This window comes from Lonchura striata, chromosome 1 (assembly GCF_050655825.1).
Source record: "Lonchura striata isolate lonStrDom1 chromosome 1, ASM5065582v1, whole genome shotgun sequence".
Classification (NCBI taxonomy): Eukaryota; Metazoa; Chordata; class Aves; order Passeriformes; family Estrildidae; genus Lonchura; species Lonchura striata.
In genome coordinates, this window is record NC_140703.1 from 60,196,337 (window position 1) to 60,212,518 (window position 16,182).

The 16,182-nt window shown below is 38.0% G+C and overlaps 1 long non-coding RNA gene across 2 annotated transcripts in view; it reads right to left on the minus strand.

Moving 5' to 3' along the window:
* LOC110470887 (uncharacterized) overlaps positions 1–10,403 on the minus strand; it is a 78,981-nt gene extending 68,578 nt beyond the window's left edge. Inside the window, exons 1-3 of one of the 2 annotated variants that reach the window (XR_014954416.1) lie at positions 10,149–10,403; positions 9,636–9,769; positions 3,990–4,036 (exon numbers count right to left, since the gene is read on the minus strand). This is a non-coding gene — a long non-coding RNA (uncharacterized LOC110470887). Of the gene's footprint in view, positions 1–3,989; positions 4,037–9,635; positions 9,770–10,021 lie in introns of both variants that reach the window. The other variant, XR_014954417.1, reaches the window with a different exon arrangement.
* Between the last annotated feature and the right edge of the window lie 5,779 nt (positions 10,404–16,182).

The window sequence follows — 16,182 nt, forward strand, 5'->3', positions numbered from 1 at the left end:
GGGTTAATTCTTAAATTTTTGGTTTATTGTAGTTTTTTGACTACAAAATTATTGCTTAGTGTAAAAGAAGCCATGCTTTTGACAGCAGCAGACACTGCCCTACCAGTAAGAGGGAGTCAAGTTCCCTTTTGCAGCATAACCAGAATCTCCTGATTTTTTCTTTACATTTGACTATGAAGTAAAATTTTTAACAAAGTATTTCTTTCTTTCACAAGCCGTGAATAATAATGACTTCTTTTAGGAAGATCATGCAAGCAGGTTAAGTGAGGGGATTCTGCCCCTGTACTCAGCCCTGATGAGGCCACATCTGGAATGCTGTGTCCAGTTCTGGGCTCCTCAGTATATGGAGCTCCTGAAGCAGGTCTGGTGTAGGGCTACAGAGATGAGTAAAGGACTGGAGCATCTCTTCTGTGAGGAAAGGCTGAGGGAGCTGGGCCTGTTCAGCACCAAGAAGAGATGACTGAGAGGGGATCTCATCAATATCTACCAGTATCTGAAGGCAGGGTGCCAAGAGGATGACACCAGATTTCTTTTGGTGGTGCCAAGCAGTAGGACAAGAGGCAATAGATAGAAATTGATGCATAGGAAGCTCCATCTGAGTATGAGGATGAATTTCTTCACTGTGCATGTGATCATGTACTGAAAAAAAAAATCCCAGAGTGGTTGAGGAGTCTCTCTCACTGGCGATATTCAGGAATCAGCTGGCTGCAATCCCATGCTCTGGGATGGTCCTGCTTGGACAGGGAGGTTGGACCAGATGACCTCCTGTGCTCCCTTCCAACCAGATCCATTCTGCAATGGGCACAGAAGTAGGAAATAATCTCTGAGTCCAGATTCTAAATATTATTTTTTGTGGTGTACCAAATTAAGATTTCTTCTGCTGCCTTGGAAAGATTGAAAGAAGAGACAAAAGAAAGTAGAAAAGAAATTTGGTATTGGCTAGTGATAGATTCTGCTTTCCTTCCACAGGCTGTTTTGAAATTACAAAGACGTCTCATAGTTCCTATCAATAAAAGATACAGCACAATGCTTTCTCCCTGGACCTGCAGAGCTGAACCTTAGTCATACAAATAGATTCACATTGGCTTCAGTGAAGCAGTTTGTAGGTTTGATACAAAAACAGACATATATTCATATATAATTCTGTAATTATCGATGTGCATAACAATTTGCAGGACAGCCACCTCATGTTTGTGTCTGACTGGCTTTAATTATATTAAGCACAGCTAAAATTTCTTGTCTTCCTGCCAGGCTGCCACACTTTTAACTTTGTATGAGCTTCTAGGAAGGAAAATAAGCCTGTGTGCAGGCTTTCATATTCATGGACTTCTATTGTTTATTTTACTTCCTTCTAAGCTTGAAGTAAACAGGTACCTCAGTTATCAACATGAAAACAGAGAATTTTGTATAGATTACAGGTTGCATGAAAGCAAAGGACAGCACAGCATGCTTGTTGGTGCAAAGTAGGAAAGTAGAGGCATAAACCACATCCTTATATTGTGACGAAATTGTTCTGCTGGCACTTTCAGTGTGTATGAGAGGCAGGTTTGAATGTTCAGCTGCATTTTCCACTCTGGCTTTTGAAGGCAGAGTGTAGAAACTGGACATGTTTTGATTCCTAAGAAGCATACTGAAAAAATATTTTGAGAGAAAGTGGAAAGAATGAATATAACATGTTCCTTTCTCTAAAGGGAGCAGTCAAAATTACTGACAAAGCAATTTCACTGTATGACTGTGGTTTCTACTGCTGTGTTAAGTCTTCTCTTTTTGTCAGTGCCCACACCTGGGTACCTACAGATCCATGGCAATGTTACACTCTTACATCAGTATGCCTGAGTACTAAAGGTATTATAAGCCAATAGTATGGACTGCAAAGGACTATGAGATAGTGACTCTGCTACATTTCCTAAAGTGTGCTCTATTGATTTGGTGGTTTTTCCTGAAGAGTGTGTTTGTATCTTGGTGGCTTTCATATCTCCAATCAAGTGACGTAGAAAATAGAATTTAGATTATTTGTTTTATTCAGTTATAGATCCATTTAACTCATACTAAATTTCTTTCCGTTTTCAGATGGCTGTAGCACATGAACTGTGAACTGTACCAGATGGGCTTACTCCTACTGCAAACAAAAAAATTAAACAGCCAAATTGAAGCCTTTCTTCACCTGAATTGTCTCAAAGTCTGTTTTATGGTGACTTGAATTTCATAACAATTGTCTCACTAGGTGACACATGGAAGTGTCCTCAAACCATGGGTCTAGGGGTATCACTGCATTCATATACACATCCATGAGCAAATTATTTAAACTGAACAAAATTATAGATCTTGAAGGATGATAAAATCAGTATAATAAGTACTACTGCTTTTAACTCAATAGCACGTGTTTTATTCAGGTTGCATTCTATGAAACTTGGAAGATAAAGATACCTTCCATTAATATAAAATAACATCTTCTATAATTTTATTCTACCTTCTATGTTTTTCTTTTTATCTCAAAACCATTTTGTTGTTCTCTGAAAATATACATACGGAAAAAACGACAGCTATTCTGTGTGGCGGAAATATGAAGAGATTTTGAGTATATTTGAGATTAGATGGATTTCTGAAACGTACAATATAATTAGGGTGTTTCCATATTTAATGACCACTGCATTTTTAGCAACAGGAAAAGGGAATATATGCAACATGCAGCCATTTACCTTACCATTTACCTTAATGCTACAGTGCTTAGCCTGAATGGTCAGGGTTTAAAAACTTGTGCAGCCAAGTTGAAGAAAGTTAATATGCTAGTACCCCTAAAGAATATGCATTAATTGTAAAATGTTGAACACTAGAAAAATAAACTGGGTTAAACTAAATATCCAACAGTTCATCTCCAACAACGGCCAGCAACAGATGCCAATAGAAAGGAGTAAAATAGGTCAAGCATACAATGATGCTTTCTCAGCCTCTAGCAATGTGTAGCTCTTGGCTTTCCTAAGCCAGAAATGTCATTTTGAGGTGGTGTTTGGGGTCAGGTTATTAAGAGTTGGGCGCTGGGAGTGAAGAAAACATCTTTAAAATTGAATGTTTGTACCATAAAGTGTCTATAATAAATTCCTAAAACACTACTTGAATTCAGTTTTCTTAGAGATTGTTTATTAAGGAAAACCTATAGGAGCCTGTAGTATTTATTGATAATTGGGGATGGGAAGGTGTAAAAATTATGCAGAGGCACTGAATGTTTTCATTACACTATGAAACCTCTATGATATAGCTCACAGGACCTGAAGAAAAATTATTCCCTTGCAAGTTTGTTACTATTCACATGTACTGATGTACCTACTCTTGTGGGCTATTGAGGACTAGAAAAATTATTGAAAAAAATCCTGAAATGCCACACATGTCCCAGTTCAGAGCACCAGAGACACAAAATATTTAACAGGGGAAAAAAATTCAACCAAGCAAAGAAACTCACAACAAAGCAAACAAACAAAACAACTCACCAAGGAGCAAAATGAAAGTAAGGCAGCGTGCTGGATACACTGTCATGTAACCTTTCTACCCAGTTCTTACTTTCCCTCACACTCTACTTCTCCTCTGAAATTTTGCTCCATGTTACAACTTGATCACTGAAAACTAACCTAAAGGAAAGTGATCTCAACCTAGAATCAGCTTCTTGGAGACAAAACCCCACAAAGGCATACTGGGGAGCATTAACAAATGGATGGATATATGGTATATTCAGGATGAAAAATAAATTATAGTACCTTTAATGCTAATGAGTAGGGCTTAATTGGAAACAGATCTCACTGAGAGAAGCTATGTTCTTTTGAGATCACAAGTATGACAAAGTCATCTAAGTAATTTGACCCAGAAGTTAATCACATTTTGAATAAAAAAAAAATTATATATAACAACAAAAAAAAAAATCATTGTGGTATGTATACAATGAATTAAAACTGGCTGAAAATCATCACCTAATAGGAATATTTTTAGTCATGTCTCACCATGATCTCTTCTTGCCTCCATACTGGTCAATGTTTTTTCCAATGATCTGGAAGAAAATATCAATAATGGTAAGGTCTACAGATTACACAAAACCAAGTAAAGTGGTAAACTGGGATAAGGACAGGTCAGTCTGACAGAGCAATCAAGTTCATCAAGTTCACTTAGCAAGATGAGACCATCTGAGCATCATGCTTTCTAAAGCAATTGAATTTAAGGACAAGCATCTGTGAAAATGGAATTTAGGTCAGAGTTGAAGGAAGGACTGGTTTTGAAAAAGTGCTGGTTTTGAGGTGATAAATAGACAGTGTTTCCAACATGACCTCCTTGTAAAAAAAAAAAAAAAAGCCAAGCTGTATTCAGAAATGTTCATCCAAGGATATTCAGAAATTAAAAAAAAAATAGTGAGAATAGTGAGAAGTACAAACTATTTATTCCACCATATATAACTAGTAATAATATTAATAAAATAGCACAATATATATTTATAAAAACTCTGTTGGCTGCAAAATAGGATGTTTATAAATTGGAAATGATTGGTAAAGATATAAAATAGCTACCTAAGACCTGGAAAATCTCACTTTTCCCAGGAGCCTAGAGCTAAGTCTTGTTAATGTATGTGGGAAACATTATGAGTTGGTTTGATCACTGTGCATGTCAGGGATAAATTTCTGGCTAGCAAATAATGATTAAAAAATCTTCCACTGGTTTAGAAGTTAATCAAGACAAATTTAGAGAAGTAATAAGTGATTTTTTTAACAATAAAGCTATCAACTGGTAGAAGAATTTATTTTGCAACATGGTGGAACCTCTGCTATTTGAAAGCCCTACCTCCAGTAAAATATATTAACATATATTCTTTACTCCACCCAAACTTGTAGATCCAGGGAAACGTATTTACAGAAAAGATGCTCCCAAAATCTTACATGAGTGGCCTAAGATGTTGTTATAGATGAAAAAATAAAAAGAGAGAAAAAAGATGCCTACAGTGAATCAAGAGGAAAGTACCTTCCTTGAAATATAAAATAAGATTACCTCATTAATGCTGATGAGGTATACCAGGATAACCATTTAAACATTTCTCAACTTTTACACCTCAGTATTTATCTCTGCAGTTCTAAAGAAAGCTAGTAGCAGAGGCAATAGCCTTAAGCATAACCTGGCCAAAGAAGGAGAGAAGGGGATGCATTTGTTGGAAAATGGATCACTGTATAATTTGGACAAGTTTGCTGCTGTTGAGACACTGAGAAAATGAGTGTCCCATCACCTGTGGTTGATGACCCTCAGCCAGCAATGCAAGTGAAAAGCAAGTGACACAGGTCAGAGCACAAGGGGAAATAATCACATGCAGGACTGGGTCTGCACAGGGCTGCTGTAGGGGTGGATAAACATTTGTGCAGTATGTACAGAATTGTGCACTTCATCTAAAACACACTGATCTCAGCCAAGCAAGAGAAATACACACAGGTATTGAAGAGATCCCCACAAAAGATGGCCTCCTACAGGATATGTAGCAATGCCCACGTGTAATAGGTGAGCAGCTTCTGTTGATCTAGTCTTCTCAATCAGTCATCAAGTAAAAGTGGCACCGTCACAAAGCCAGAGGCTTGTGTATCTCATATATCCCTCAACTTCCACATTGTTGCCATGTTTCTGGTTATGACTTGTGAAAACACTTAAATACTTTCATATTCATATTCCACAGACAGATTAAATCATCATTTTATTGTGAGAATGTCAGCTTGTTTCCTTTTGTTTTCTAAATTGGAGTATCGTGTCCAGATATAGGCAACCTAATGATCTCTGGGGTTTTATTTTTCTGTTATTACCTCCAAATCAAGATGATTTGGGCTATTCACATAGCAGTCTACAGGAGTAGTACAACTGGATTATCTTTGATCATATTTACTTAATGTACCCAGTATAGGTCAAAAGCTCATAATAAGAAAGCAACCTGACTCCACATCATCATCCAGACAGCAGAACCTTGCATACTTCAGGCTGCACTATGTGTTTGCATATACTCTCCCTGAAAGCCATGTATCAGCCCATCAATGTTTCCAGCAGCTGCTAATTAGCACCAATCCAGACTGGACTGCATTATGAGTCAGTGCCACAGAACTCAGGACAGCCAGTTTGTGTGACAGAAACGTGTTCTCAACAGAAGTGCAGATTCTGATGAAAGTTTTCTAAGTATTTGAGCATTGGTGTACCCATGGCAAACAAAGCCCAGAGAAGCTCTGTCCTGTTTATAGCTGCAATATATAAAGGTCAAGGAGCCCAAGTCTTAGAGAAGCCAGTTTGCTCATAACTGGACAAATACTTCTCAAAGCAGCTGTTTTAGACAGACAATAAAACTCTCTGAGCATGACCCCATCTCTGAATGCAATAATACTTTTGGGAATACTACTTCATCTCCTGAACAACTCTTAAACTGAGGCAGATACCTTGCTGTCTCCTACCTTGCTAGAGTATGTAAAGCTTTTTAAACCTGCTAATGACTATTAATGCCATAACATGGAGGGAAGGAAATTTCTGCCAGACACTCAGACAAACATGTCTTTATTTTTAGGACCAAGAAAAAGCACTTTCACCAACAGCATCCTCCTTGAGGTTTTCAGCCCAGTCAGAGTGGGTCTGCTCAGCACCCAGAAAGGGAGTGTCTTCCATGACTGTGAGCTTGCAGCTCAACTTCACAGCTCTCCCAGCAGAGCAATTGCTAATACATGTTGTCTCTGTGCCGTGTAAACATACACTCACCCTTTTACTTCATTTTGCTGGGTTCAACTTTTATTTCAGAGATACATAAAGACCATCATCACTGGTATGAGAGTGTTTATAATGGAGTAAAAGAAAATATCCTTGATCCATCACATAATTTCTATATGTGACTACTGAGGCTTTCTAAGTGATCTCTCTGTTTAGCAAAAACCTGCCTTGAGTAGCTCACTGCTACCTTTGGTAACACAATGCGAAAAACAGTGTCTGCTCTATAACACAATAAAATTGACCTATAGCTCAGTCTGTTTCTGCTAGCTGAAGGTTATTTTGCTTTGACATATCCTTGCAGTGTCCTCTGCTTTAATTAATAATGTTGCTGCCATGCATTATGAAAGTCACTCTTTTGCACATACTGGTATCTTTCCAAATTAGGCATTTTAAAGTTTGAGCCTTAAGAAATACACAGAGTATTTTCAATCAAAAGTCCAATCTATTTACATGCACAAGAGCTGAAAGATTTTTCATGCAAGTTGTTGTACTCTTAGGTTTTTATTATTTCTGCTTGAGCAGAAAGCAATAAATATGTCTTGAGACAAGGGAGAAAGTTAATAAAAAACTGTCCTTTCCTCTTTGTGCTAGACCCTGTTTTAAAACCAGCTTGGCTTTCATGAACAAATTAATTGGATTAGCTCTGCTTCAGCCACAAAGGACAACATTCTGTGTCACAAGCATATTGTATAATGAACCATCACTGCACTAGCATAGTAGAGGACTGATCCTGAAATTTTATTCAAACAAGTATTATTACTAGCATTAACATTACCATTCAGTTTGTGGGATACAAATAAAATGAGTGAAATGAAAGAAAAAACTGTATGGTGAATGAGGGTATAGAAGGGAGGCTTATCCTACATAAGCCAGCTAGTCAGAGGGAAGCTGCTCACTGTCAAAAGATATTAAAATGATGACCCTAGAGATATTGTCAATGAAAATTTCACTCTGATTTGAGAAAATGTCAACAAAAAGAGTAAGAATTTATTTTTAAATATTTTTTTTATTTTGAAAAGAACAAAATAGCCATCTATTTATCCTACTCCCCTTCATCATGCTAATAAAATTTTAAGCTGAAACATATCTCATAATGATATGCACTCCAACCTCTATACTTTACAGCTTTCATTGATCCTCATTTATGTTTTATAAAAATAATTTTGGGAGGTTTCTGAGTGTTTGTGAAATAGCTCAGAATGGATTGCTGTCTGCTACTATAACAAATAATAAGAAATATAATAGTTATGTAGGAACCTAAACTATGAAATTGAAATGGCTGTAGTCCATAAAGAAAAAAAGTTTTTCTTTAAAAATTAAAGTGATCTTTAGGCTATTCTAGGTCTGGCTATTGATACTGGAAGTCCTATACATCACTATTTTGCACAGTATTATTATGCTACACCCTATATGGACCATTTATCACAGAACCTTATTTGATGTTTTGCTTAAGTGTTCAATAATCATAACACTTAATAAGATACAATTGGAATTTGTTCTTAATTGAGTTCCCAGTAATTTTTTTTAAAGAGTACTGACTTGTCCCTTAGTGGTAAATTAAAAGTTGCCAGTGAATTAGGCCATAAGGACAAATATCCTCTCCAAATAATACAGAACATCTAGTCATGGCAGAATTTCTGTTGTTTGGGAAGTTGATTTCATAGGGTTATTACTATCAATTACTGCTATTTTACCTTCTTCCATTACACAAGGGCAGAGGCTTAAAATAAAACCATGACTTCTCATTCTTGATGTTATACAAACATCCACCAAGGAGTAATGAGGGTCCCAAGAAACTTCCAGCTGCAGATTAAGGAGGAGCATTTATCACTAGTCAGCACATCCTGAAGTTATAGAATTGCAGCTGCTGCTAGGTGGGAGGAAGGTTATTACACCTACACCTGGCCTGAATTCATGCAGGGTACCATGCATGATGCAGGGTATTGTAGGCTTCTGCATCCAAAGGAGCAGTGCCACAGATGGGAGCTGGGCCTGGAAGATTGGGCATCCTTTAAAGAATCTCCCTATGCAGTCACAACCTGTGGCTTGCATAGACTCTTTCTTTCTTCTTCTTTCTTCCTATATTGTTTGTGAACAAAGTATGGGTAGTGAACTTCTAGCATCTGTATATATCCACTTATAAAATCTAGATACACCTTTCAGTTATGAGAGGCATAAATCCTTATTAACTATTAACTACTGTTATAGGTAGCATAGAATTATTCAAGCAATAAAAGAGTTTATTTTTTCCCTTGGTTAGCTGTAAATGAGCCTAGAGGGAGCCCAGGAGTTCTAAGTTAAGCTCATTTCATACCTATAGCAATAGCTTTAAAACCTAATCCTGGATATGTTTATACATTTTTAATAGGACCCCAATTTTAGACACAGTATCCTCCAGTGGCTTCAGCTGCTGCAGAATCCGCCTGCATGTTTTTTTACTGTTAGGCTCAGCAGGTTCAATGCTTGATTATCTTTCCTCCAGTTCAATATCTTCTCTTTTCCCTTTGTTATACACCGACAAGGGGACTATATGCAGGTTCTCTGTGGAGGATGTCTTATACGTGAACATGCAAGCAATGTGGAATCGATCTGGCTGAATCCGGTATTCAAGGAATTTAATTGAATTATTGAAATTCAGGGTTGAGTCCCTGGGACATTGATCCTGTATTGTCAGCCTCAAAACCTAGGTGCACTGGCTGCTTGATAATGTGCTCATACGATTTGCAGTAGAAGAGGTGGTGAATCAAAGCAGTGACAGTATCGCTAACTGACAGAAAACAGAGGAACTGATGCTGAATATATTTTAAAATAAATCAATATAGACTGGCCTGATTGAACAGTTCTGGCAATGTGTTGTGCTGGCATGGCTGCTGACTTACCAGTTTAAGAGTAGGCTCAGGATTCATGGTGGCTGGAAAGCTGGAGAGGGTTGTTGCTGCAGCAATACATTTAACTTCAAGACAGAGGATATTTGCTCATCTGTTTTCCCAGTAGCTAGAAACTATTGCTGCAGCTGCCAAGTGAAACAAAACAGGATTAAAAGAGAAAATAAATTATAAAATAATACCTACAAAAAGGTAACAAATAAAAATCTAAAGAAAGACCTTTCATCTATACTAATATAAGTGTACGTGTTTTGCTTACTTTCCTCAGATATTAAAAGGATCATTGAGAATCTGAGGCTCAGGTCAACTAAAAGAAAAAAAAAAAGAGAGACTGAGAAAGGCATTTAAAAGCATTAATGCAAATAATGCTCAGCCTTTACCATCTCTACTGAGACCTAAGTCACATCCTTCCTCAAGTCCAGCTGATGGAAAAAGGAGACAAAGCAGAGACAGCTGCAGCACTATTCTGCCCCACTGCATACTGTTTCTTCCATTGTTCTTTCTCACCAATTTGCCTGTTTCATTCAATTTTTCATTGTCTGCTTCCCTTGAAATGGGACCTGAGAATACTTGTCTGAGCTGGATTGCACAGCTGTTGCTTTAGCTGCTGAAAGAGGAGGGCAGCTTTATGGCCTTTCTGCAGCCTTATTCCTTATGGGGGGAATAGGCAATAGACAGTCTTTCCTTCGTTCGTTCGTTCGTTCGTTCGTTCCTTCCTTCCTTCCTTCCTTCCTTCCTTCCTTCCTTCCTTCCTTCCTTCCTTCCTCCCTCCCTCCCTCCCTCCCTCCCTCCCTTCCTCCCTCCCTCCCTCCCTCCCTTCCTCCCTCCCTTCCTCCCTCCCTCAAACCAAAAGCCAAGTAGTTACTGTCTCTGTTAGGATGACTCACAGTGTAATATGAGAGGTAATATCAGGTCAGAGTCCCTCTCTCTACACCCTGAAACTCCTCATCATGCAGATCCCCCTTTTCACCCATGAATCTAGAAGATATAAAAACTCCACTGTTATTTCACAACATGAATTGCTCTGTATTTGTTGAGATATTGGGGCTGTCACTGCTTTACAAGTGAGCAAGAGGGTATTTTAAAATCCATTTCCTTCAAAGTGTATTCTCAAACAATTTTCAATTTTCATCCTTTCTTGTTTGTTTGTTTGTTTGTCTGCTTCATTCTACCCTATTCATATTTTACTTCTGTGAATTTAAAATAATAAATTAATTTATTAGAAAAATGACACTCTGTAAAGGCTGACATAGCAGAAGACGGAAGAAGCGATGTTGAAAATGATTCAAAATAAATAATCAGCGCTGTGTCAGGGGACACTACCTTCAGTTCTGGCAAAGCATTTCCTATCTTAAAATTATTAATGTTACGCCAATTTAAAAACAAGCAGGAGTTTTGGCAGCAGGAATGCAGAAAAGACTCCTAAATGGTAAAACACTTAGTTTTCAGAACTCACAGGGCATGTCTATACTAGTATATGAAATGAATCAAACTGTTCTCTGGCCATGAGGGGAAGTGCCAAGGCAAAGTCAGCATCCCCAGAGCAAGGAAGCTCTCTTCCTGTGAATGGAATGGCTCCTCTGTCCTTCACACCCACGGCTGCTCCCGACTATACCCACACCCATGTTGATAGTCAAGTGTCAGGGAACATATTAACTATGAAATCAGGTCCAGGAGGTAGAAACACGACTTGCGTCCTTCCTTCAGCTTATGGGAACTATCATAGCCTCTTATTCTTACCCAGGTAAATAAAGTGCATGGCCCTTTGCAACACAGGCATTTCTGCAATTCTGAAGAAAGAGCTTTGGTTTCAAAGTATTTGCATTAAAATAAATTAAAACACAACCAAACATGCAAACACGCAATCAAAGAAACAAAAAAAGAAATCCACAAAAAACTCACCCAACCAACAAAATCCTAAACAACAAAAACCTCACAATAACCTTCAAGAAATTCCTGTTTTTTCTTTCCACATAGCTCTTTGGAAGGTGGGAATGTTCTTTTTATGGTAATAAGTTTTATTTAATAAAAGCTGTTAATGAGCCTCAGTATCTTTTTTTCCACTAAGGACAAGAGCTAAAGCTCAGTGAAATTAATGGAAACACTCCTGAGGAACCTAAGAGGAAATGGATACAACCCTCTTGATCTTCTGCTTCCCCTGCAGCGATTTTATGTTGGCTCCCCTTTCTCTTTTTCACTATCATCCAATTATCATCTTCATTAACATAAATCAAATACTAATATATGATCAGTGCATTCAAGTAAATACAGAAGAATATACTCACATGCTAACAAGTGTGACTTCATAAAAATTAAATATACTGATTTGTAAAAGTTTCTTTGCTGACACCTCCGTAACTTTTGATTTAGAAGAGACTTTGCTTTTGGAGAATTCACTAAAACATTTCCTGCATGCTTAGAATTTCTTTGGTCTATGTGGAATCCATTACTGTAGTCCACATACAGAAATTCTGAGGGGTCTCTAATACAGTACCAGAATTATCACATAGATCTTCACTGGGGAAAAAAAAAAAATAAAAAGCACTCTGTGAAAAAGCTTTGGACTGGGAAAATAAACACTGTTTATTTGCAAAAATACAATTTCTTTTATTACACTCCAGGAGGGAAAAGAGAAAGAGGAAGCAAAAAAATATCTTTAAGTTCATTGGTCTCAAGCATTGGTTGGTGCAAAGGAAAATTAATTCCTTTTCCCTCTTTTGTGCAACAGCACAGAGGGAAATTACCTAGGAATGTGAATAATTTCTGAACTGCTTTTGCTGAAACAAGAGTGCTACTGCAGGGGAGCCTCGGCCAAATAGATCTATGTGGAATATTCAAACCAAAATTTAAAATACACAGGACACACACCATCTCAGCTCTCGGGACTGTAGAGGAATTGCAGTGTTCTCTGCTTACCCTGATATATCTACCAGCACTTTATCAGCACTCAGATTCTTTTCAGAACTTCTGCATGCCAAGGAGAGTTTCAGCATATTGTGTTGTGAAGTACTTGTGTCTCCGGTGATCCTAACTGGTTCAGATTGCATGCTCAGAAGAAACCATCTGGATTTCATGTGCTTCGATATTTTATGGGTTGGTATTGACAGAAGACATCAAGTATTGACCTGGCAGGCAGCTGCTTCCCAACTCCTGGGATTCTCTGCATATCCTAGTCAGATCCAGACTCCTTGCTCATCAGCCCTCTTGATGCCCCTCAACAAATGATCAAAATTGGATTTACAGATTAGAAAGAACAGCAAGGTTCTTTTAAGGTTCCTAGGTTCCCAGAAAAGAAAATATCTTTCCCCTTGACAAAGTAATACCAGATTATCAAAGTAGTTTAGTGTCAAGGTTGCTAACAACAAGACCACTTACAGGGGAAGGGGATCCAGGAGGCTGGGTGGTGGCAGGGCAGGAGCGGGGCAGTGTCCTGCCCAGCATGGTGACAGAGCAGGGTGCCTCATCCAGGCCAGCAAAGTGGGAACATAGACACTGTGTGCTAGCCCTCAGACCAGGCAGCCAGCCCCGGGGATAGGGAATGACGCCCAAAGGGCCCCAAGAATTAGCTTAGGTCGGTAAAGCAGCGCAGAGGGAGATCTACATACAGGTATACAATCATAATGTCACTGATGTGCACATAGCAAACCATAGTGAAAATTTCCTGTTGGATAATTTCTTAAGCTTTTTTATCCTTCCTGTTACTTAGTCTTCTGCAAGTTTGAGTCCCATTGCTCACTGTTTACTGCTTTGTCCAGGTAAATATTACTTTGATTTCAACAGCCCAGGTCTATATGCATAAGGACAAGGTAGGTCTTAGTAAAACCACTTTTTTTTTTTGGCTTCATTTTCTCAACTTCAACATGAATTCTCTTGCTCTGGGACACTTTTCCATCTCCAGCTTTCTTTCTTCATAATCAATCTCATTATCAAGTCCTTTTCACAGATAACATTAAGGATTTAAACTAATTCAGGTTTTCTGGCACCACTATTTCTATTACTAAGATTTTTGTATAACATCTTTTTTTCCATTTTTAATACCACATTTATTATGTCTTATTTAGGTCAAAATTGTCCCTTAGCTTTAATGGGCATTCTTTTATCTGCTTCTATCATATCTTTATACAAATAGACCAAAAGTACTCTTGATTTTTATTTCATTACATTAAAAATTTTGATAAGATTTCACCACAAAACAGGCTTTCTGTTCCTGCAGCACTGCTATTAACTCTTTTCCTCTCTCCACCTGCTCCATTAGGAGTTTAACGTGTTGAGTTTTTATGACTGGAATTCTAAACTCCGTACCAGATAACGTCTCAACAGTGCAACTTATAATTAATACTTAATGTTTTCGTTTTGCAAAAGCCTCACTGGATACATCTGAGAATTGTATTTCCATTTTTTACTGCTACATGCACCTAGGTGGTGCATAATAATTCTTTGACTGACTAATACCCCTAAGTCTTCCTGTTTCAACCAGTGTGCCTTCTGATTGAAGAAATTCTCATTGCTCCCTATGTTCATTACCTCGCATTTCAAACTAATTAAATCACATACCCTGTCCCAGTTCTAAAGCCTATCCATTTCTTCCCATGAGATATTCTGATCACCTTCCATATTGTCAATGTCTGCTACATTTGTATTTCTTGAAAAAACATTAACGCTTTCCTGTATGTTGCGTTTGAGATGTTGCTGATACTTTCTATAACATTTAATCTGATTCTGATTCTCAAGGAATTACAGCCAATGACTTATTTTTACTTTAGAATAATTTTTGTAGTTCACACACTACGATCTTGTGCTAATCTACCTTTTATTACCAATGTGCAATTATTTTCCATGCACATTGAGTCCAAGTATATTATGTGCTAAAACAATCTCTTTAGACAAGCTCAGTTATCAAAGTTCAGTTAGATACAATCCACTTGCTAATTCAAAGGCCATTCTATATTTTCCATTCATCTCCATATATTTAAATATAATACAAAAGGTGTCCTTAATCTTCATGTACAACTAATGTATGATTAGCAGGTTTTATTGGGCCATTTCTAATACCTTTTTCAGACAGACCAAGTATGGCTCAGCTCTATCTATATATTTATCACAAGCTAGAGTCACTGCTTCCAGCTTCATCTGGAATTCATCTGCTTTTTTCTCTCCTGAATAGACCTTGGTCCATGCCTGAAGAGTTCAGCTGTCTCAGCAGGATACAATGAGCACCACGGCATCCCCTAAAGGCAGCCCCAGCAGTGCCAGGCTTTCTAAGGGGGAGCCATGGGTGAGCGGGTCTTGCTGGTTCAGCCAGGGATCAGGATTTCCAAAGAGGCACAGCAGCCCTCATTGCTCTAGACTGAATCTCCTAGGAAACAGCAAACTGAAGCTGTATTATCTGTTCCCTGAAGCCTGCCAATCTCCAGTCTTACAAATAGGCACAAACAAGCAGGAATAAAAATATAGACCTTGCATGGACCACCCTGCCTGGAGAGATGCTGGGAGCACTGTGCAGGGTGACCCCAGCTAGACATTCATCCTATAGATGTTGGGTTTGCCTCTGGAGGGGGTGAGCTAGCTCTAGTGCTGTAACTAAAGGAAGGAAAGATAAATGCAGAGTGGAGAACAACTGATGAAAGGCAGGTCCTGAGAGCAAAGCTGTGTAGGAGGTAATACTGCTTTGTGGAAAAGGTGTGCACTGAGTGGAGACTGCAAACTCCAAAGACAACTATCCTATTTGCAGGAAAAAGAAATTCTATTGAAGCTTTTGCTTCAATGTTTGGATAAAACCCATCTTTTTTCAAAGCAGTTATTAAAAATATTGGACTATTTATTAATTAATATGGCTTTTCAGTTCAGGGATGTCATCTTGTCATGGATGATAGAATGAAATAAAACAGAAAAAGATTTAATCACACTTTTGTAGATTATATCAAATTCAAAACATAATTCACATATACCATAAAAACAAGACAGAATTTATATGATTTTATGAACAGGAAATGCCATTTTTAATATTTTTTTAAAACACTTGCCTTGCTGATAAACACCAATACAACTGTCACAGACACATATCATTTCTCTCTGTTATTCTTAGTAATAACAAGACCAAACAAGAATTTTCCCACTCTTTAATTTTCCCTGTGTCCACCCATAGCTTCTGGATTTGTTCCAATTGCACCTGAGCTCATTAGTGTTCCCTAATCCAAAGACTCCTGGTGCCACATTCACTTGGCTCCTGAGTGAGGTGTATCCACCACTGTGCCAGGTGAACATTTATAATCTGGGGCAATTAGGATGTTAAATTGAATGGAGGGCATGTGCAGAGAACGATAAAAAAAGCATCCATTTTGCATAGTCTCTGCCAGAAAATCTTAAAAGCTAAAGCCTTCTTGCTGGAAACAGCTTGGCATTTACATAGCTTAACTGTCAGAGTGCATCTCTACCCATTCAAGGGTATAGCCCAGTCCATAAAATTATCCATGTGCATAACAGCTGATGGGTTTAGAACAGCAGAGGTAAATGACTTATAAACAGACCTCACAGATGGCAA